This window comes from Melanotaenia boesemani, chromosome 11, assembly GCF_017639745.1.
Source record: "Melanotaenia boesemani isolate fMelBoe1 chromosome 11, fMelBoe1.pri, whole genome shotgun sequence".
NCBI lineage: Eukaryota > Metazoa > Chordata > Actinopteri > Atheriniformes > Melanotaeniidae > Melanotaenia > Melanotaenia boesemani.
This window is the reverse complement of record NC_055692.1, coordinates 15181197-15203577: the sequence shown is the minus strand read 5'-3', so window position 1 is coordinate 15203577 and position 22381 is coordinate 15181197. Positions and strand designations below refer to the sequence as shown.

The window sequence follows — 22381 nt, the reverse complement described above, 5'->3', positions numbered from 1 at the left end:
TACATCTGTTGTGTCACCCATTTATATTGAAGATATCCCAATATGATGCTGATAATAATTTAATATAGGGCAGTATGGTTTCTACCATCCATAGATAGATATATTACTCCTAGGTTTTGACTTTGGCACCAAAACCCAACGGGTTTATGAAGGATCATAGTTTGCCATAGAGCAAAGCCTTTAAAACCTCTGAAAATTCCTGACAAAGTGTCCATATGTGATAAAGTAGGAGTGATACCAGGATTATATTTATCTGTAGATTGTAAAAACACAAAATGGCTATGCTTTCCTCTAGCAGATAGGCTAAAATATAGCATATATTAGCATGAAAATGTACATTACAATCCAGGATAAAATCAACAAATACATTACCGTCTGGGACATTTCATCTGTAGATAAAATCTCAGCTGTTTTGTTACTTACCTAAAAAGAGAAAAGAAATGTGGGGGGGGGGGGGGGGGGGGGTTGGAACAAAGATGACAGACAAGAGAAACAAGAGAAAAAAGTAAGATGCAATGTGAGTTTATACAGTCGTAAAATTTGAGCTTGGACAAAACAATCAAAACTCCTGAAACCCCTTCATACCACAGTTGCTTTGTGGATACTTTCTTTCTAAGACTCACACCGACAGAGCAATGGATCAGAATGGGTGGGAGTGATTATCAATATACTGCAGTGGTGAGAAAACTGCTCTCTCTATATCTCCTCCTTGCTGCATCCCAATGCAAGTCTATTGATCTGTGTCTAGTCTCCACTCTCCTCGATGTGCCACCCTTCATTATCTGTGCACACTCCCAGGCCTCCTTCTTGAGAAAAATTACTGCAATTGTATGACATTATAAATGATATATATAAAAGTAGCAAGATGAGGAGAAAGTTCAGACACATACCTGTCACAAGGAAGAATGTGACATACACACACACACACACACACACACAAAATCCTGTTTTCTGCAGCGGCTGAGGAACCAGAACTGTTGCCAACAGTAGTAAGAATATGGGATTCATGGGTTGTCACATTCCATTTATTCAAATCATCTTCCAGCCCAGAACAAGCAGTGCAAAAATGACTGGAAGAATTACTCAACAAAAGGGAAATCCTCATGTATTTTTGCGCATGTTAAATTCTGATCAGATTTCAGCTTCCCAGGCAATCATGAATAAGTCTCAGAAAGGTTTAAAGCAAATCCCAATTATTTCAAAGACATAGTGGAAAAGACAAAGACCAAGTAATCTTTTCAAAACTTCTTCACAAAGGTTTGCACAAAGTTATCAAACTGAAGAGTGGTAACCCCTGAAGACATGCTGGTGATTCTGCAGAGCACTGAGTCCTTTCATTTGTATTAGCACAAACCAGATATGTCATACAGACAAGTTAATGAGTGAATTCAAGGTACAGGCTGCTGTGGTAATATGATGAAATGATACAAATCTGTTCATAGCCATTTTCTATATCGAAACTTCAAAAATAATGTTGACAAAACACAAAAGTAGGAACATGGGCAAGCAAAAGAGAAGTGCACATAGATGGCTGAGTAAGAAATCTCACCAGCACACTTTTAACTAAAAGCTAGCACTTTGGCTTTTGTGAAGTTGAACTGAAATATCTCAGAAATTGTACAAATATGTTTTGTAGTTTTTGTCAATCAGAGACCAATTGAGCAAGCAATGTCAAAGCTTTAACCTAACACAGAAAAGACAAATAAAATGAAATGTGTTTGTACAACATGGGATATTATTTTTAAAGTTCCACACTTTGGAGAGGAGCTACAATGTGCATTCATGAGGATATTTTAAAGGCACAGCAACTCCCAAACCAAAACCAAAGAAGCATTTAAGAAAGCAGGTAGGATAGCTCTAGCATGTGATGTGTGCCACAATGGCACATAATCTTATGTTTTCATAACTGTGTACTTTATCACAGATGGTTGGCAGATAGCATCAAGTTTTTCCAAACAACAGCAATAAATGCGTGATTATATTGTAGATAACAGGAGGATGTTGGCTTGAATTATTTTTGCTAGTAATTCTGACTATGCTTACGTCTGCTGTCATAGGCACACTCCTTTTCCTTTAGGTTCCTTTTCAATGCTAGGAAAGGTACACACCCAGTTAACTGGCCACATTGTTTCTTTTGTTAAGTTAAGTGGAGGAGCGAAAGAGATGATTCCTTAACGATATGTTACGTGACACAAAGTGTCATTTCAGAGGGTGGGTGCAGCTCTTACAGCTTGTGTATGTACAGTAGATGGTGCGACTTTTTGTTTCAAGCAGTTCTGGTGTCTGCTGCCCGGCATCTGAGTTTCTGTTGCCACAGTTACCAACTACCGTTTAGTCAGCGCAGTAATTTACAACAATAAGTCTATTTGACCGGAACTTCTTTCATAGGTGTCCATTATCACTTTTTAATGGACACCTTCCAGCCAATCAGAATCGAGTATTCACCCAGACCATGGTATAATAACATATAAATGAGGTAAATCAATACTTTATTAAAAACATTTTGCTTTTAAGGTGTCAATTTGTCACACTGTGAGAAAAAAAAAATGGTCATGTATAGAAACAAAGATTCATTGAAAAGCATCTATGGTGGCTTTATAAAGGTATTTCAGCCCCCTGGACTACTTTGTCATTAAAGCTTCTGATTTTATAGAGTACAATATTTCATCTTTACTGTCCCACAATTGCTTTATTGATACCAATATTGATCTGAAACTTCCTGTTCTGTAAAGTTGCACACCATCAGCTTCATCCCACCCCCATTTCCTGTACCCTTCTTTCACTGCTGTGTCAAAAAGATTTACTGTAGCACATTCAGACTCAAATGTCAACCACAGACCAACCATGATCAATAGAAACGCAAAGGCATACTCAAAGAAAATGCAGCTGAAATATCTTGAACATTGATAAAAAAAAAACAGTGATTCAGACAGGGAAGAAAAGCCAGACACTCAGATAAGACAATATGCAATACAAAGGTCAGAGACAGATACATCAGCATATGGAGTTTGGCTTTCTTGCTTCACTGATTCACAGCAACAGCAACCACATGTGGTCATCAAATTCATTTTGGGAGACTTGCACATTAAATTTAGGTTAACATTATAGCTATTAAAAACATATTAAACTATTTCAGTTTTTGTGATGACTAGCACGCAATTTTACAACATAATCATGTACATAATGCTACAAAATCCTCAGTTTTTGGACTGCACTATTTTGCCTCTGACTTGTCTGTCTTTAAAGTTTAAAAGGCTGATTCTCGTGACAAATTACAGAAAAAGACATAAATGGAACATCTTTCATAACCATCTTAGTCCTCACTGTCACTCATTATTCAACAACGTCTTTGAATTGTCTAGTTGAAGGTGCAAAAAGCCTTTTAATAGAAAAATCTGGTGGAGATGTCACACCAGCCGTAAACTGTCAGTAGTGACATATATAAAGGTAGATCTTTTACAAGAAGCACAAAAACATGCTTTGAAGATATTAAGGTTACACAAGCTCTCAGATCTGTTTCTTAGTGTGGAAAGACAGGACTGTGTGTATGATGCTGAAAGTACAAAAAAAAAAAATGGAAAAGCGCATCTAAAACCAGTGTGGATATTTAATTATTTGATTTTATTTTTTTTTCCAGTAAACAGACTAATATTAGCCAACACAACATGCTATTGAAACTCAAACATGAATATTTAATAAAAGATAAAGATGGGTTATATCTATCTAAAAATTTTTTGAAGTGTGTACACTTCAGAAATTCTGCAGCAATTTTGAAACAATGAAAAAAAAGCACGATTAAATACATTTTTTTCCCTTTTTCTTTACCCATTAAGACCCGGCCCACAAAAAAAAAAAGAAAAGTCCCATTTTTAAATATGAGGTCTTTGTTGGCTCTTTAACAAAATGTAACAAATAGAAATTAACAAATTTTAAAAAGGGATTCCTTTTTTGGGGGGGTTGGGGGGGGTGGATTTACCATATACTACCATGTGATATGTCAAAATGATTATAGTGTGGTTTTCTGCTTCCTGGTATCTTTTAAGGCCCATTTTTTTCTTGATGCAGAAGATGGCTACGCAGACGGAAGGATAGTTTCGTCCATCTCCTGTGTCAGTTACGTGCATAATTTGGTCCTCTTTCAGAGAGCTTAGCTATCCTTGCTTGATGCAGAAGACGAAGCAATACCACCAGAAATCGCGGGGGCAGTGCTGAGCAGAATAGCTGACATATGACCAGTGATAGTAATAACCCCGAGAAGAAGAAGAGAATCAGGAAAGGGGGGGTAAATAACCAAAAGACGCATGGAAGTATGAGGACGGCAATGAATGACAACGTTTGAAATGGACGGCAGTATTCAGGTACGCACACAAGGGAGCATGAATGGGCCTTTAGGGGGCAGAAAACAAGCATCAGGTAGTGTTCAACAGGATTTTGAGCAAAGTGTTTCCGATCAAGTGATACAAAAGGTCTCAGAAACTCTATCAAATGTATCACATTGGGCTTTATTAAGTTAATAATGCCTGAACACAATTAAATTCAATGATTCTTTCATTAATTGCAAACATCCTTTCCTGATATAACCCTATGGAATTTTTAAGACTTTTTGTTGCTGTTGTGTTGTTTTTGCTTGCTTTAATGTATTTTTATTAAGCAAGCCAGCAGAGTCACTCAAATCTTGTTTGGAAAAGACACCAGTTTTCCCTCACTATAAATATCTGTATTTGAGATGGCCTGTGAAGACATCATTAGGGTGTAACCCAGGTGAGGAAACAGGTGAGGTCATAAGTCAGTCACCTGTTAGGTCATTATTGGCTCATTGACCAATGCAGTACCTGAACACATGTAATGGGGCAGTATCTTACATAAAGATGTCATAGATCCCTACCTGTACTGCTGGTGAAGAATGCCTCTACCAGAATCTTGTAGTGTCTTTAGGGATACACCTATCTGATATTGGTATTGGAACTGATATTGAAGAAAATTCTAGATTGAATATCAGTGACAATGGGCCTGATCCATAGACGCAAATCTTTTCAGTTTGCTAGGCAGTTAAACTTCAAGATGTGACACAACCAACTTAATCAAGCATCTCCTGAGATGTCACCCTAAAGAGCACCCTGATTTTGCTGAAAGGAATAAACGAAAAGGAGGAGTTATAAGGCAGCTAACTTTGAAAGAGATGAAGGAAAGAGGTGAAAAGTTTCTACATAATAGTGTGCAAGCAACAAAACTCCCTGAGACAATTCTGAACTTCATTATTGTGGATGAGCAACCACCATTGGTTGTTGGGGACAAGGGATTCCAGCTTCTAATTAACCACCATGGTATGACATCTTTGACCAAGCTTGTGAAGCATATTTAAAAATTTTAATTTGTCTAAGATTGCTGTAATGGTGCACAATTGTTAAATAATTAATTCAGTACGTTTATATTTGCTTATTTGTTTTAAAAATTAGGAAATAATTTTTTGAGTCAAGGCTGATGTTGCACAAAAGCATGATCCAAGTCTTTTCCACACAATGAGACATAGTTTGTTAGGTAATTCAGCGCTGTTTTTATGTATAATATCGGCAAATACTGAACCTCAGATATCGGTATCTAAGCGTGCTGACAAATTTAGTTTGGAACCTCTGTCCAGCCCACACCTTCTCCCACATGATTAAAAGTGGTATATTCACTTTCATTTTTAATTGAGCCGACAGACCACATCCTCCTGTGGTTAGAGTTACAGTTAAAAGGTACATAAATATAAAGTAAGAATACAGTTTTGCCAAATAATTGTACATGCAGTTTCCAAATCAATGTGCAGAATTAACTGCCATGATAAAATAGGGACAATGTAGGGCTGGGCGATTAATCGATAAAATCGATAAATCGAATTTTTCATTTCTGGCGATTTATTTTTATGAAAAGCGGGATTCTTTTTCCATAGTTAGTTAGCAGCAGACTTAGCCCTCCCTCCACACCAGAACAATGTTTGTCTGACAGATTTTCAGTGAAGTGACCCTTCACTCATACCTGGGATTTAGCTGTGCGTATAACTGCAGTGAGAAATGTTGCTGTCTACGAGATGCAGAAGTCAACTTTAGCCCACATACTCTAGTTAGGAGACAACCTTCATCAGGGGAATTATTTCTGCAGTGGATCCTGTATGATAAGGATCCAGATGGAAAGAGAACACAGATGCAGTTGTGTTGCATATTTCTAGGTAAGATATGAAGTAATTTATATGGTGGAAAAGTTATGACATTGTATGCTTGATTTTTGCTGGCATTCATTTAATTAAATAAATAAATGTTTTTAATAAGTTTATTTATGTTTTGTAAAAGAAAAGAAAAAAAATCGTTTAAAATCGGAAATCAGATTTGGTTATAAAATATCGGAGATTTTATTTTTAGGCCATATCGCCCAGCCCTAGGACAATGTTAGGTTTTTCTTGTAAAATCCATGATAAAGCTTGAATGAAACATCCACTAAATCTACATGACTCACAAAGCTATGTATCACAGGGTGTCCTGCATGCACAATGTGCTGAAACCCATGGTGACTAAGGCTCCTTCTGCTCCAAGATCCCTTCTGCTCCCTTCTGCTTTAGAGCAGGGATATAGCAGAACTTTCTCCTCTAAGGTGAGTCTAATGAGGTGTATTTCCGTGATGACTGCATTCTCAGCAGGTGATTTATTGCATCACACAGTCTTCACTTCCAAAGCTTCTGGTCCTAGAATGAAGGACAACTGCTTGTGATAGGGAGCAGCTGTGGAAAACAGGTGTGTGTGCTTCCCATTACGGCCATAGCAAGTTAATGATGGCTTTTAATCACGATCCCCCAACAGAGACTGAGTGTGTAAGAGTGTAAAGATTCTTAACTTTGTCTATTTGTGTATTTCATGTGTGTGGACATGTGCCTGGTTGTGTTTTATATGCAAGAGTAGAGTGCCATGATTGGATGTATTTTTGAGTGCATCTCTGTATATGTGTGTGCTTGTGTCAGAGTGGATAGATAATGAAAGAGAAAAATGAGAAGGGAAATAGGGTGCATGCACAAACACCATCTTGCCACAAAACACTTTGTGTTTTATGGGTAAAATGCACTAAGAAACAGACCAATGACGCAAATACTTCTTGTGCCACATCCCACTTCACCACAAAGTAAAAAAACATTCTGTTTTCTAAAGTGGATTTGAACCGTTTTCTTTTCTTTTTTTTTTCTACCTGAAACAGTAGAGGAAGAAAAATTGAAAATTTTATGGATATAGAAGAGCAGACTAAAAAGAAAAGTCAAGACATGAAAAGAAAAGAAAAATTTACTTCCAAGAAATACACGTATAAGAACTTAAGCTCCATGGAAAACAAAGATACCTGACAGCAGCTTAGCTAATCATAGCAGCTTATTTCCAATAACTTTGCCTACAATTGGGAATCCACTAACAGCTGCTTTCCCACCCTAGGCAAGCACTGCAGATGCCTTTACTCTCTCAGACTTGTAACACACAAATGCACCCCTGAAGGGCAAAACTTTCTAAGCCTAGACAGTCATATGCAATTGAGTGTTTTAGAAAAAAACATGCATGATGATATATACAAGCATAAATTAGTTTTTCATTAATTTCCTAAATTGAGCGAGGACACCATTTTCTGGACACCCTTTATGACCACACCAACCCTGCACCAACAAACACATGATCCCATGAAAGCTTATATCTCAAGTTAAGCTTTTGTGTATAACAGTAAAAGCAATAGGGCTGCACAATATATAAAAAATTTACCTTCATTGAATATTAACCTTTGCAATATATATATATATATATATATATATATATATATATATATATATATATTGCAACAACTGCCTAAACTGCAATAAATAGTAGTCCCTATTTGCGTATTTGAAAGGAAGTGACATGACACTGTTCCAAACGCTGCTAACAATTTATGCTCTGTGTAATGTCGAATCAAATGGACTCTGACTGTCCTGGATACCTGCTTCATGTAAATGCACTACAGCGCATGGAGTGAGCATTTTGATGGTGGAAGGTGACGAGAAGAGTGAGGAAAATGTGGATGCACAAGAACTTGTGGTTAAACAGAACAGCACGTCAGCTATCTCGAGCTACGTTGGTTAGAAGAGAGATGATACACAAACACAGGTACTCTGCAAGACATGTCGAATACTTGTGCCAAACACCAGGGGACATATGTTTAATCTCCGCTGCCACCTACAGAACAACCACAAGGAGCTATAGACGAATTCAGCTGACGTTTTGTGTGTTGCGGTGCTGCCTTTATGGCCAGTCCTAATTACCTCATATCTGGCAACAAGGACAGCGCTGTGGATATCTGGACTGATAACGTTAGTGGTCCACCATTACTGATGAGAGCATCTTATCTGGCGTTATCTAAGTTATTCTGTTTTTCAACTTAGTTATCGATCCATTAATGTCTAAAACATGTTTCATCTGACAAAAACTGCTTTTGACAATCCACACTGGAATATAAAACAAATCTCCTTTATAATTTATCAAAACTTGGTAAAAAAACATCTTCAAACTTTTGCAAGTTTTGCAAGGCTGTCAATTTTCTATTTTATCTCTAGTCTTTAGGCTGAAGGACACCATAGTACATAGTCTGTTTGTGCTGATGACCAAAATATTCTATTAAGAAGAAGCCCCATTAAAATCTAGCATTAGCTAAAACAGGCTACTAGCGTTAATATAGCACAAGCTATTAAGTTGAGCAGCCGTTGGTCTGCGTATGAAAGGCTAAACAGAACAGCACGTGGAGCTTCCGTATGAGAAAACATGAAAGAAGCAGCTTTATTTATTTTATATATCACAGATCATATCGTCATCGCAACTTTCAACAGTGTTATTGCATCTCACATGTTTTCCTGGTATCATGCAGCCCTAAATAGCAAATCTTTAACTTTAGTAAAACACAGTGATAATTCTCTGGCATTCATCACCAAGCTGGATTTCAGTATTTCACTTGGTAAAACCTAATCAGAAATGTAAACAGAATAAAGTGCAAAGGTTATAACTACCTAATGTACATCATGAAAAGTAAAAGCTGTTGCCTCTCATTTTTCAAGAGAGGGTAAACAGATTAGGGTTGAGAGATACACTAACATGGTTTTATTGCTCCGTTCTTTCCCATCCACCCTTTATCGCATGGTTTTACTTCTCAATTTAAATCTTCTCAGATTAAAGAGACAGTACGGCCGGCAAAATCTTTGGGCCATTTCGGTGCACAGTGACATCAACAATATATCTAACACTTGTCTAATTAGCAAGGGATTCATACTGTGAATAACCCCGAATCTTCATGAAACAAATAACCAGCTGCTGAAAGCTGTGCAAACCATGCTGCTGACATCGTAGGCTTATCTGTATAAAACAGAAGTAATTGCTAAATCACTATGACAATGGTTATATCACTTTTAGCTGTGCTATTCTCATCATCAAATTTCTTTCACAGTGTTTTTTTTTTTCATTTAATAAATAATCTATGCTTCATCTTTTTACGTGGCATCACTCTGAGTGTGCCAAGACTATAAATAAGGGCTCATAAAAGAAGAATTTATGTTCATATTATTCATAAGTGATGTGTTTGCATTCACAGTTCATTTATCTAAACTAATACTTGTAAACAAAGGAGTATAAGTACTGTCTCTGAGTATTTGTAAGTAGAATTAAAGCATTAATGAAAGTGTTAGATAAAAAATAAAAAAAAAAACAGGATTCAACTGAACCTTTGCACCTCTTGCATCACCTTGCAAAGCTTCAGTGTAAGTTACTTTTTGCTGCATCATACCAAAATATACTGGTCAGCAGCTTAAGAAAATAGCCTAATGCAGTGCAACTTGCTGACACCTGCTGAAATCGACTATCTGATTTATAGTGGATCTTCCATCACTTGCCTCCTTGGCGCTTATGATCGACTTTAATGGGCCTCTTGTTTATGTCTGAATACTTTATGGCACTTTGCATAATATCCGCATTTATAATGCAACGTCTCTTAGGGAACACAAGTATAACTCTATTCTGCCCTAACTGCCCTTATAAATATGGTATCATCAGTTGTACCAAATAGCACCAGCCTTTAAACAAAACTAAACTTCAGCTCAGTTCAGCTTGAGGAAAAGCAGAGAAAACATTCATAATTTTCACAATCATTTATAATCTAATAAGCAAGAGCACAAGAAATGTTTTATGCATGTTATCACGCTGAGGTTAGAGCTCTTCCGAGCTGATAATGAATGAACATTTCCTTTAGTGTGTCCACCAGAATTTTCTAAGGGGACTGTGAGACATTTCCTGGCCACAATTGGTGTCTGTGTTTTGGGTTTGCTTCAAGTTGAAAATGTAGTGCTTTTCAAATGTACGCATTTAGAGTGTATAAGTGTGGTAGGAGTTCTTGTTCAATTTTCTATGAGTAAACCAAACCACCAGGCGAGTAAGCTTTATGTTAGAACAGACATGTCACATATCTGCTCATGTTGGATGCATATGATTCAGTGCTGCAGAAAACCCATTTTTGAGATTTAGCATTAATATCCAGTGTATTCTTCTCTAAACAGTGGGAGGCAAAAAGAATATCTGTTTTATTGCAGAACAGTGTTGAGAACGGCTACTTTACTGGCTTTTTTCCAACAACACTGATTACCATTCTCTAGATGCATTTCCCAAGCTTCATCCATTGCAAACAAGTTCAGTCTAAACAAAGAATTCAATGTAGAATCAGGCCATTGACGCAAAAGGCACCAATCCTGCTCTTATTGTTTTACCCGTCTTTTCCCCTCACTCCTCCTTTTTTATTCGAAAAAAGCTTTCTGTCATATAGCATTTTTTTTTAAAGAAGATTAAGTTGTTCTGGATTTCAAATCAATTTCACCCCTCCACTGTAACATGAAGACAAGTGTACATACACAAAAAAGCCAGCATACACATATATTAACACAAATCTCAATCCTCAGAATTGCTGTGCAGTGTCTTAATCACATGAGGTAATCAGGAGCGACTGTAGCTTGATGGTCATTATTTCCCTATACATTTGTCACTTACATTCTAAAATATCTACTATAGCAAATGTCCCAGTACCAAACACTCCAGGACACCTTCAATTGTCCTTTTTTTCATGACTGGGCAGTTAAAGGCAGAATATCATAATACTAATAATACACTATAGATGTATACTGCTCACCCGTAATTACGATATTGGGAAGAAAACCACCTGTATTTGACACTTGTAGAAAAACTTGTTTTCTGAAGCTTTTTCTGGAGTTGTGTCTGTTATAGAGTGTTGTGGGGGAACAGTGATGTAACTGTTTCCTGTGTGTTTCCTGTTTATACTCTGTGTGGGCATTACCGCAGTACGTGTTGCCAAACAAGTCAGCCTTTAAGACTGCAAAGCAGGAATTATTTAATTGCAGCAAAATGTACAATGTAATAAATGGAATCCAAGCTAACATGCAAATGTATTTTGTTTAAATTTATTTAAACAAAAAATAAAAAACAAACAAAAAGACATGAATAATAATTTGAAAAAACACTTTAGTGTAAGTGACTCAGGAAAAAGTATGGAACAAAAACCACCCCAGCACATAATTTCTTACTCATCTTATAAAGCCATAACCGGCCTTTTTACTCCCTTGTTGTTTGACAGTTGCTGGAAAGAGCATCCACTCACAGCTATAACAGTTGGTCTGAGGCTGTGATCTGTTTTAAGCACCTACACTAATCCTTCCACTCCAGGTCAATATCCAGACACTCCCAGAAAGCTAGCAAAGAGACTGTTAACCCAGCTGGCAGCAAGTCACAACACACAGCTTGTACTCAAACACATACACAAACTAGGATTTTACATTTCAGTACATTTCAGAACTCATTTTAAATTATCAAAACAACGATTTATCAATTGGGACATTTGGCAACTTGGAAATATGTAAAAGAAAAAAATAAGTAAACATGATTAAAATGCTCAGACTTTGTATAACTTTTACTACAATATCCATATGACTTTCTTGCAAATGGTAAATGACTTAGACTTACAAAGCACGTTTTACCTTGTTTGTGTTTGTACAAAGAGCTTTACAAAGTGTTTCTCAGTCACTTGCATTCTACATATGAAGCATTTTTTTCCCTCTAATATCACACACCGATCTGCATAACAGGATCAACGGAGTTATAGTAATTTTTTTCAGATAACGAAGGGGATTGGGATCAAAATTTCAACCTTGTATAGGAGAATGACCACTCTAGCCACAGAGCCACATTATTCCCAATAACTGGCACCATGTAAGAGGAGAATTATACTTTGGGCTTGCAAACACAACACGACTCAGTTTGATCAAACCAATTATCTTCATCCAACCTAAAGTTCTAAAATCCCAAACAGGCATCTGGGCACTACTTTGTTCTGTGGTGTGAGAGTTATCTCTACATCCACGCTAACCACCTGCTGAAGAATTATTCCTCCAATAATCTGTTTGCTCACAGATAAAGCTGCCAGTCAAGCATATGGCACATACAGCAAAATGGCTCTGCAAAGCAAATATCAGCCTCTTTACGTGGCATTTATTCTCCTTTAAAGGTGTCTGAAGCTAAATTAAACACTGGAAACTTTATGAATTAAGGATTTCCTGCAGCACTGTTGTGCATGATAAGACTAATTTTGGTACCTAATAGAGTAAGTGCACTTCAGCGATTGCTGCAAACTGAAATCAGTCAACATGAACAATCAGACCAAGACTGAAAATTTAAATTGCCTTTTAACTGGTGATTTTCCAACTAACATCATTTAAGTATGAACATGACACTAGAGTTTTGCCTGCTGTCTATCATATCAAAACAGGTAGTGATGCTCACACACAGAATAACTGCTTTGCAAAAAGTAGTATATATGTGAACCTTTCCAACATTATCTAAATTTCTTCTATCTCCCTCCCCCTGCGTTTTCTAAGTACCATGAAAAACTAGGCGCAGACCAATTACTTCATACTCCGAGCATGCTGTTCATTTTTCATCTTTCATTACTGCATGCAGCGGCACTAAATCAATGCAATCAAAGGAGACAGCCTCAGTGGTCAGACAGACAGCAGAAGACTGGTAATAAGGATGGGTGCTGACACAAACAAGAATACAAGCGGTTGTTAAAAAGGAGGGGAAAAAAAGCACACACAGACATGCATGTATGCATTAGTACAAATTTATGTGTTTCTTTATATAATACACACACAAAAGCACCAATGACTCCAGCAGATGTATTTGCATTGTCTATATTTGCACACATGTAACGCACACAAATGCTGGTACATAAAAGATGAAAACCGACTCTCATAAAGAACAGGATATTGGAAGCAGCTGTGAAAAATGATCAAGGGGTGACATCAATAACAGGACGGCACTCACAAAACAGGAGGCAGCTGCATCTTAATTGGACAGGCTCCTCATTAGAACTGTTCGAAATGGACAATGTCTCAACATTGGACAATGTGTAAGGCCTCATTCAGACAGAAAACACAAGCTGAACTGAAGAAGGGTGGGTGGGTTGCAAAAGTAAATGAGGAGCAGATGAATATCAACCAGCATAAAAATACAAGCAAAAATGCAGATACATTTAGTTCGTTATCGCTGCCTATTTCTGTAACACCTAAGACTACTTGAAGCACCCTCCATTTCTTCATCTTCCATCATATCTGCCCTAATTTAAGATCTTGTAATCTTGCATGTAGCTTTAATAACAGACCAACTCATGAAAATGTGATATTAGTTGCAGCCAGAATAACTGTGTGAACAGTCGCCTGAGGAAAACAAAAAATAAAAGAGCTGTTCGGAGAAAGAGAATTTTTTTATCTATCTGTGCAAGGACAGACTTTACTGTTTTCCACAGAGAAATACTTCAAGTTCAATCAAGACAACATTTATTGTCCTCCGAATACAGAACATTTTTAATTATCTGATGGCATCCAAAGTTTTCCTGCCTGCCAGTTTTATTGTATTTCTTTAGGGTAAGCTGTATATTCAGACAAAATACTGAAAAACCTTTCTGTTGTTAAAGATGCATTACTTAACTTTTGCCATTTTCTTAGTGACGCGTCCCTTATTGATGGCTAATTCAGCATCCATCTTGCATCCTGACTGTACTGTGAGCTCTCTCCACACAGTAAAAAACAGTCTTGTGTTGACTCTTGTCTTATTTCTTGTTCTGTCTCGGGCTCTCTTTTGTTTTTCTCCTTCTACGATAAAGTCTTCTAATGTTTCTTTGGTGAATCAGCCATGATGATGTTTGTTTACATCTGCTTGCTAGCGTGTAACATGTGTGCAAAGTGAAACTCAACTGCAACGTTGCACAGCATCCCAGATAAAAAAAGGGGCATTTTGCAGTTTCTCAGTCCCGGTAGGCTGCTGGGCAGTGATGGCTTCAGAAATGCACAGAATAAACATCACTGTGCTATCAAACGAGTCCTGAATGTGGAGTTTTCAAGTCAAAAAGTTATGGAGTTGATTTTTAAGAAATGGAAGCAGTCAAGTTTTTAAAAAGGATTTCCAACCATTAATGGTGTCTCAGCAGTGAAAAATACTCAGTATGACTTGAGAAGGTCATAGTTTTTAAATATTGTTTACTCGGCTGGGTCTGCCAACCATAATCACGTAAGACCAATGGATTTACCGCAGCCTTGCATTGTTAATGGATCTCGCCTCAGGCTAATGAGGCTCTTTCCAAGAAAAAGATAATGAAAGCTTTAGGCCACATTCAAGGCGCCTTTTGAATGGTGATTTTTTTTTCTTTTCTCCTTTCCTTGTGATAACAAGAATCTTCTCTGCAAAGTTGTGAAAAGGGACAGAAACGCAGCCAAAAAGCCCTCAGTCTTCACAGTGGCTGCAAACAGATATGCACAAAACAGTGTGGGGCCATCTGCAGTCTACTAGAAAAGTACTTGTAGCCTCAAACAGCTTCCCATTGCATTGCTACTTCTTTTCCCAGCTACATCCCCCAGCTGTTTTTTTTACTGTCTCCCCAATCAATAACCAAAGCAATCATATCACAAAATCTGGCATTGAAATCAGCTGAGATACGACAGTAAAAAAAAATAGGTATAAGCAAGTCTATTGAAGAGATTAGAAAAAAAACAGAGGGAGGAGGAAGGCAAAAGGATTAGTGGGGGGAAATTAGACAACTAATAGAAAAATAGATAGATTAGCAAGATAAAAACAAAAGTTCTCAGATGGTCGATGTATTGAGCAAGCACAGGCAGAATCTTTCAGTCATGTTGTTTAATCAAAAAGATATCAACATATGAAAAGGCCTTTGATGAGGCACTGCAGCTGTGGCCTCTTTAGTGCAGATTAATTCAGCTCATGTAATTAATTCTGGTAGTGCAGTATCCACTGTTAAAACACACCTTCATGTGTCTGAACCTGCTGGATGCAAATGCTTGTCAATATGCACCTAACCCATTAATTTTAGCCCACTGTAAACCCACTGCAGTAAACTAAGCTAGCAGTATCCTAAAACAGCAACATTATTGCTCTCATATCTTTTAACAGGTGAAAATACATTTCTTGTGAGCAAAACTGGAGTTAGTGTTAGTCTGTCCACTGGTTTTCACAGCGTGATAGAATCTGACATTTAATGGACGTGAGCCTGACAACTTCTGGCAAAGTGCTAGGCTCGATGATCACAATGTGAAGAAATTGAAAAGCGGAGAAAGGAGACTAAGGGCAACAGAGAATCACATGAACTCCAGCAGACTTATATGAGGTAATCTTGAAACATCCACTTACGATAGTTCTTTCAAACCAAAGAGAGCTAAGGTTATTCTGTAGATATTTCTCTTCACAGTGGGTTCAGCAATGACAGAAATACACATCATCCAGAGAACTGCCTTTTCTCAGATAACTCAGTAAGCTGATGCGAGAAACTTGATCTTCCCGTTGTGAACACACGCTTTGCCTTTTCTTTGACAGCAGGAAGAGTATTCCAGATAATAGTAATTATATTGGTCAATACAATATATACATACATATATATATATATATATATATTATAAATGTGTTTGCACCCAATTAACTGGCAGTCCTCACCCTGTACTTCATGATACACCATGTATTACAGTCTTTTGTAAAAAAAATAGACGCAAAGAGAGAATGTTGATTTTGATTGGTCCAAAGGCCTCATCAGCATCCCCAACAATATTCATCATCTCCAAATAAAGTCAAGGAAAGGAAAAATGGAAACACAGTTTCTTTGGATGAAATATTAACATGTAGAATCTTTGTTCATGCCTCAAAACAGTACCTTGTAACATGAGAGTGGTTAAAAGATATTATTATTGTGCTATAGTGAAAACCAAAATTAGTTCAAACTAGATGGAAATAAAAATAAAATGTTTCAATTGCCAACAAATAAATGCTATTTGAGATTTTATGATGTCCTGCAGCTGTAATTACAATACCACTAATAAAAGAGTATTACAGGAAAACAATCACAGATCGTGTTCAGATTTATTTATATTTTTTATGTTGTTTTATTGCTGATGTTCCCAGGGTTATTACATTTTTCATAGCTCTATTTAAACTAACTTATGAGCTGGCTGAAATTTCACTTTGTAGGGGCCTTTAAAAAAATCTTTTAAAACGTCTTTCTTTACATTCAGAGTTTAGAACTTAGACGTTTCTTAACATCACTAAGTGTTTTTAAGAACAGTTGAGGTTTTTTAACATCTTTAACAGAATATGAAGACACATTTATGGGTATGATTCTATGTTAAAGCCATTCTGTTTATATAACATTTTTAAATGCCAGCTGTATACAAAAAAAGAAGACAAAGCAGGATAATCATATTGTATTATGGACCAACGTGCTCCTAATGAATTATATTTTCCAAAATAATTCTTTTTATTTATTTATTTTGTATTTATTTATTTATTTTTAGCATACCTACATATTAAACAGGTCTTCTTATTTTTCACAAGCTAAATACTCTGAGGTACATGTACTTTCTCTAAACTCATCCTTCTCTGTCTCTTTTTACCACACTTTCTGTCACACAGTTATGTAATTTTTTTCTTGTTCGTGTCAACCAACATAGACTATGCCACCGCCTCAGAAAACCAAATCAACCTGAGTTATGAACTAGAGTATTGTCTCTTCTCAAATAGTGACGTATGAAACAGGAGTGTGTATGTATCCACTCGCCTATGTTTAAGAGCATGTATGCAGAATCATGTACATGTCCCTGATTAGTATAAATCTGCCTGTCTTTACTAATGAAGAGCCAATGGATTATGTAGCCTGCACTGGAAGCCCAGTATAGTAGCACTGCTTATAAGCTCATATGTATGCAAATCACAGGCGATCTATTCTCTGGGGTGGAGAGCAGTGTTTGTGCTGATAAAACCTGGAGAATCCTCCATAGCACACAGAGAGATAACAGCTACAACCCAGTGCCACTGCATAAAAACTTAGGGCATTTACTTAAACAAAACTTGCAACTTTCTACTACCCATACAAAAATACTGGGAGGGTTGGAATATAGGTTTATTAATAAAACTGATAAGAAATGACAAAGAGCCTTCATTCTGAAAACTCACTTGTTGAAGAAGCACTATGAGGGCTTCATTGTAATAAGAGAACGCACTGATGGACAAATTGGCGCTTCAGGGCAGAGAGAATAGAATTTTTTCTGAGCCACCTCATATTTAATTTGTGTTGACCGAAATGTTGACAGAAAGTGCATCTTATATTTGAACCACTGGGACAGCTGGGATTTCAGGGGTTTGCTGAAGGGCATCTTACTAGAGACATACTTTGTGAATGGGTTTCCCTGAAATGCACAAGCACTGCCAACTATATATAAAATACTAAAACACCCAATAAGTTATGGCTGCAACTAGCTGTTTTGACCATAACTTATTGGTATCTAATGAATTAATGAATCCATCAAAATAAATATATAGGCAAAGAAAAGGAAATGACATCATCAACAGTTTGATATGATTTCATTTTCTGTAATCAAATAAAAATGACAATTTATTACTAATATGGATGAAAAATTACAGACAACAAAATAACAGTTTTTTTTTTATAAAAGAATGGTTGAAAATAATAAAGTCTTATATTTTCTAAAAATCAAAAATGGTCTGGAAGGACATGAAGTGAGGAGTTTATGTGAGGAAACCTTCCAACAGTTGACCATAAAGAATAGTTAAATATGTTATGTTAAGAGGAATTAACTAAAATTCATCCAGTTCAATATATATATATATATATATATATATATATATATATATATATAGTTTGGAGCACAATTATTCTTTCCTAAATGTATACGACATAACATGATTCAGATGTAAAGTGATCGTGTACAGATGAGAGCCCTTGAACAACATTTACTGTAGGAAGTTTATGAGCTACTGCAGAATAAAAAAGCGACAAAATGACAGAGAAAGCAACACAGTAAAATTGCACAAAAAGTGATGATATAACAAAGTGAGAAGTGAAGAGAATCATGCTCTGCCTAGATTAGCATCATCGCGTTTAGCTTTAGGTCCTCTACTCCCACACTAACCCTCTACCATATCTCTCTGCATCTTCTCCAACCTGCCATTCCTGCATCTACTCAACCATCAATCCTTAATAATTTATCCAGCTATCTATCACTTATGTCTCTCTGGCCATCCCTCCCAAAAGTCCCCATTCAGACAACTCAGCCAGGGCAGACAAACTTATTTGCATCACCAGCCAGAGCAACCTGTTATCCCTTCCTTTATGCTCTTATGTAAAGAAACACTTGCAGTGTTGCAATGCAGCATCAGGAGCTGTTGTGCAACGGCATTAAAAATATCTCAGGGTCAGAGTGGGAAAGTTAAAAACAAGATATTAGAGTTATTCTGGTGGAGGAAATACAACAACAGTCATGAGTCACTTTCATTAGAAGGTAAGACTGCACCATTCTGTATGCACTTCGCTGCTGAGAAGCTGAAAAGATATGATAAATCTTGTCTTTTAAAATGCTTACATTCAATTATTTCTATTAACACATAATGCAGCATTTTAGAGCGTTATCAATAACAGGTCTATAAATTATTAGTCAACTTTATGATCTAGATGGCAGTCACTCATCCTGTGCATACAAACACAAAGTTATTTACATTTAATATGAGACAAATACTTGATAAATATTGTGCCATCAACTTTGGCAGCGAACATATTAATGACTGAATCTTTAAAACTATGGCAAAGCTAATGTACCCGACCCGCTATGAAAGCTTCCTGATATCATAAACGTGACCCTAAATAGTTGGCAAATCCAATACTGGACTCTGTTTAAATCAAAGCAGCAGATTAAAGCAGTAAAATGAAGTCAGCTCAGATATTTACTGCTTTTGAACTTATTTTAACTGTTGTGACTTTTTAGTTTCAAATGTCATGTAAAACAGCTAATAAAATAACTCAGAAATTTGTCTACTCACAAAAACAGGGGAAAAAAATTACCGTCTTCAAGTCACAGCAAATAAACCAAATTAAATCAGTGCAGAACAAAAAAGGCAATCCGCTTTGAGAATGTGTCCTCCTAAGTATTTTCAAAATGATTGTAAAACAATTTGTGAATGGTTTTCACGTTGTTGAGCCCCTAAGAACAACTGTGCTGTACATCAGACCAATCGGTCCACGGAGGAGGATTTTCTTGTTAATGAAGTGTGAAGTGGAGCCACTAAGGGCTGTGTATGTCACCAGATTTACACTGCAGCAGTCCTGTGATTCCCTGCAGCTATAAAACAATGAGGAGGTGATTGGAGTAAATTACACTGCAGTTGTCAACCTCCACACTGCTCACTGCCATTTCATGCTGTCTCTCTCTTGCAAACAAATTGTCTCCCTTGCATTCCCTGGTTGATACATGTACAGACAGACAGTTATTTTTCTCCTAACCTCCCACAATCATTTTATCTCTGCATGACATTCTGTCAGACACTTTTTTCAAATGTCAAGAGATAACAACAAGTGCATGACCAACAAGTTAAACACTAATCACATGGTCATTCTTTTTACATATTAGCTTTATGCTATTAATTTTACATTTTCATCTCAAGTAAAGAAGCGGTTTTACTAAGAAGGATCAAGTTACGGTAAAAATGCATTAATCTTTTATTTATTTATTTATTTATTTATTTTTGTCATTGGAAAACCAGATAAAACCTAAAATATTGCAAGGACGAACATCAGAAATAGTATGGGATACAAATTTCAAGTTTGGCATTACATAAAGGCATTTAAACATTTTTAACATTAAATGGTTAACAGCATGATTTTCCATGTTTTCTGACTCATCTGCAGCATCAAAGCACTTAAACATCAGACAAAGCTCAAAACATAGGTGTACATGTTTGCATGTTTTAGTATTTCTGTGAATAATGCTGAAAAAGAGATAATATTTAGATTTTTTTTTTGCTAGTTTGTTTTCTCTGGGGAAATAAATTTTGCCCTATTTTGGCAGCTCTATTGTCTGGAAAGCTGCAAGATGATAATCTCCATCTCTGGGACATAATCCACGCTTCTGGCACACAGGCACTAAGTAGATAAATAGTCATTACAGCCTGTGTAGCAGTATATGGCATGGAGAGATGATCTCCATGGGCATGCAGTATTGACTGTTTTATTTATTTATTTTGATAATATCTATCTATCTATCTATCTATCTATCTATCTATCTATCTATCTATCTATCTATCTATCTATCTATCCATCCATCCATCCATCCATCCATCCATCCATCCATCCATAACCAGATGTAAAAATCAAGATGATTCCACAGTGGAATCAGTTCTATAATGTAAGTAGCAGACAAACCATTTTCCTTGTACACATGCAGCCATATTTGATCAATTAAATTTAAACTAGAGGTACATGAGTTGGTGTCTCTACTAGCAAGAAGTGACAGTATGATGCTGATTTCCAACTGTGTAAGTGGCATTATCAATGCAAATGAGAAAAAAAGCAGGAAGAATGGTGCAGAATTTGGTAAAAAGAGAAGGGATTTTGGAGCAGAAGGGAAAGTGGTGTTCTGGTGTGAAGTAATTGCTTCTATCCACTGTATCTTTGCCTCTACTTTCTTTTTTCCACTTTCCATTTTACTTCTCTCCATTTCTGTCCTTTTTTTTATTATTATTTTCTGTCCCCTCCGGTCAGGTCCAGCAAGATTACACAAATTCCATAATACAAAATAAATATCATCATTCTGTTTGCTACAATGCTGGACAGGACAAGTTAAATAAAAATAAATAAATAAAAAAAAGAGAATGGAATTATCCCGACCAGGATCCAGCAACATGAATTGTCAACATATTGTTTTTATCTTAATGGTAAAATAACTGCTGCTGACCAATAGTGACCAGTAAATTTTGTTGACATAAAAACAATCAACATGTTGTGCTCTTTACTTTACACCTCAACGCCTTTAACATAGAATTGCTAAAGTGTTGGCTTTGGTACCCCTTAATGATGAGAACCTATAAAAATAACTAATTGCAAATAGCCCCTAAAGTTTATTCAACCAGATGTGCATGTAGGTAGTGTTATCCAAGAAAACACATGACAAATTAAGTCACATTACTGATTCTGTGTCATTTGCTTCCTTAGACTTCAATAATGCATTAAAAATCATACAGCTACTTGTGTGATGTGTGTGTGCATACAAGGCACAGGAAGAGTACCTTTATCTGATAAGATCTGATAACAAATAATGTTCTGTGTTCTTTCACACATCTGACAGGTGAGCCATTTCATATAAATTCTGTTACAGTTGAACTGAAATGAAGCTGTTGTTTTCTAGATGAATCCTGATCTCCCTGTTGTGAGATTCTTGTAACAGGACGATCAATCTTCACAAAACTTTATTTCAATGATTTTATTTTGTTATGGAACTGGAGGACACAATAGGCCCACTTTTGATTAAATCTGCCAAACCAAAACCAGACAAAAGTCAGTCTTGAAATTTGGAGAACTGGCATAATAAGAATAAACTGGGGAGAGAAAGGAAAGTGAATGCATGTTAAGAAAATAACAAAAGGAAACAGAAAAGAATTGTCTGATATGAAAACCAATTTGACGGAAGAATAAGAGAGGAGTGAAGTTGGATAATGGCCAATTTTTGCATTTCTTCTCAGATTACTCATATACTTACTGTTGTTTCTTTCTTTTTCAGTCGCTGGTTGGTTAGAGTTTTCTTTTTAACTTTTAAATGATTTTTGTTTTGATTTCAATAAAGTAAGCTCTTTATTAACCCCCTTCACTGTAAAACTACTTATATTTAGCTCTGTGGACCCAATAAAATATTACAAATGTTACTGTGAGCCTGGGCTGAAATAGCAAAATAAAGAAT

At 36.4% G+C, this 22381-nt stretch overlaps 1 protein-coding gene across 4 annotated transcripts in view; it reads right to left on the bottom strand.

Moving 5' to 3' along the window:
- The window catches only part of pde4d (phosphodiesterase 4D, cAMP-specific), a 199968-nt gene that overhangs the window by 64152 nt on the left and 113435 nt on the right, over nucleotides 1-22381 (bottom strand). The window lies entirely within an intron of this gene.